A 2,387-nucleotide genomic window follows, 5' to 3' on the forward strand; every position below is an offset into this window, starting at 1 on the left:
AAAATCCTTTTTTCATGAATATAATCTGCAAAAGAGTATAACTAAGTAAGTATTTATGCAGGCATTTTCAACAAGATTCACATTGGTGCTGGAATCACCAGAATGTTAGGCACTTTGGCCTAGGAGGGCAGTTCAGTTTGGCTAGGTTGGCACCTTGGATCTGTATACAGTCAATGGAGAGATGCTAGAGGTTCCTAAGAGTGATTTAGGGTTAAGTACCCAGACATTATACACAGACAATGAAGAGAGATGGGTATGTCCCAGACGGAGCCCATGGTTCCAGGCTCCATGCAGACAGAGCCCCTCGCTCTTGGCTGCAGGGGCTGTATCCCACTTGTTAAGGCTCTGGGGTCCAGGATCATGGTCACCTCCCCTTGTGAGGTCTGCTCCCTTTTGGGGTCTCTGGCACACCAGCTGGAGGAGCTCCAGGCCACAGTCCAAAGACTGCATACCATCAGGGATGGTGAGCAGGAGATAGATTCCTAGATAGATGCCAGACCCTTCTCCACCTGGAGGCAGAGGGTAGACTACAGTCACCCCACAGAACAAGGGAGAACTTGGGGACCTCCCATTCTGTCCAGTCAAGGTGGTCAAGGGCCCCAAGGTGGTCAAGGGCCGCCGCACCAAGGTCCCTTCACTGCTGGAGCTTTGCAACAGGTATGAACCTCTTGCAGCCCCAGCAGAGCCTGCTAGGCTGCCAGCTCCCGCAGGCAACACAGCCTCAGCTGTAGCTACTGCCTCCACTCTCCCTAAGACAAAATGCAAAGTGTTTGTCATGGGAGAGTCCATCCTGAGGGGGACTGAGGGGGCAATCTGCCTCCCCAAGCCCTTATCCTGGGCAGTCTGCCGCTTCCCGGGAGCCCGTATCTGAGACATTGAGGAGAAGATCCCTGAGCTCCTCCAGCCCACTGACCACTACCCTATGCTCCTTATCCATGTGGGCACAAATGACATGGCTCAGAGCACTCCCAGCCAGTTCATGAAACACTACAGGGATTTGGGAGTGCAGCTTAAGGGGTTGGGGGCACAGGTGGTGTTCTCTTCAATCTTCCCAGTCTCAGGCTACAGGCTGAGGAGGGAGAGGAGGATCGAGGTAGTGAACCAAAGACTGTGGCACTGTTGTCATTGGGAAGACTTCAGCTTCCATGACCACAGTCCGTTCTTTGGTGAGAGAGGCAGCAAGCTGCTGGGAAGGGACGGCCTCCACCTCTCTTCATTGGGGAGGAGGCTTTTCACAGCCAGACTGGCTGACCTGCTCCACTGGGCTTTAAACTAAGCCCGCTGGGAGATGGGGGCACTACCGCCACTGCTGGCCCACTGAGCAACACTTGCAAAGCCAGCAGGCCAAGGAACTTGAGGGAGCCCAACCCTGCTCCAGCCCTGAAAAGATCTGTGGGCAAGGCAAGGGCCCTCAAAGGAGCTTTGAGAATAAACAGGAGGAACTTGTCCTCCTGCTCAACACAAGCAATTACAATGTCATAGGGATAATGGAGAACTGGTGGGACTCCACCCATGACTAGTCCACGGGTATATAGATGGCTATACCTTGTACAGGAGAGATCGAGTGGATGAAAGGGACAGGATTGTAGCTCTCTATGTCAAGGAAAGCTATGCATTCCTGCAAGCTGACATTGGCACCCAGGGTGGATGTCTAGAGACTCTCTGGTTAAAATTCATGGGGAACACGGCACAGGGGACCCAATGGTGGGAGTCTACTACAGACCTCCAACCCAGGATCAAGAGCTTGACCAGGAGTTCACCAGGGAATTGGCCGAGGCTGCACGCTCCCGGTCCATGGGTGTCATGGGAGGCTTCAACTACCCGGACATCTCCTGGGAAAAGCACTTAGCCAAATCCGAACAGTCGCTAAGCTTTCTCACATGCATGGATGAGCTCTATCTGAAGCAAGAAGTCTACAGGCAAAGCACTGCTCGACCTGGTATTGGCAACAGGGGACGACCTTATCAGCGACCTAATGATCAAAGGGAAGCTGGGTGACAGTGACCATGAGCTGATCACCTTCACCATCCGCTGTAAAGCTGGCAAGTCAATCAGCAATACAGAAGTCCTTGACTTCAGGAAAGCTGACTTTGACAAGCTCAGTAAGCTTGTCACTGAGGCCCTAAGGGACCATGACCCAAAGGGGAGGGGAGCTGAGGATGAGTGGTTGCTTCCTCAAGGAAACGATCCTGGATGCACAAGCTAAGTCTATTCCATCTCAAAGGAAAGGCAGCAAAAAGGGCACAGCAGCCCCTGTGGCTCTGCAGGGAACTGGCGGACCTCCTGCATCTAAAAAGAAAGGCCTACAAAGGATGGAGTACTGGATCCACATCCAAGGAGGAATATACTGCTCTGGTCCGGACCTGCAGAGACCAAACCAGGAAAGC

The sequence above is a fragment of the Gavialis gangeticus genome, unplaced genomic scaffold (genome assembly GCF_001723915.1).
Source record: "Gavialis gangeticus isolate Ggan-Ray unplaced genomic scaffold, GavGan_comp1, whole genome shotgun sequence".
In the NCBI taxonomy this organism is placed as follows: Eukaryota; Metazoa; Chordata; order Crocodylia; family Gavialidae; genus Gavialis; species Gavialis gangeticus.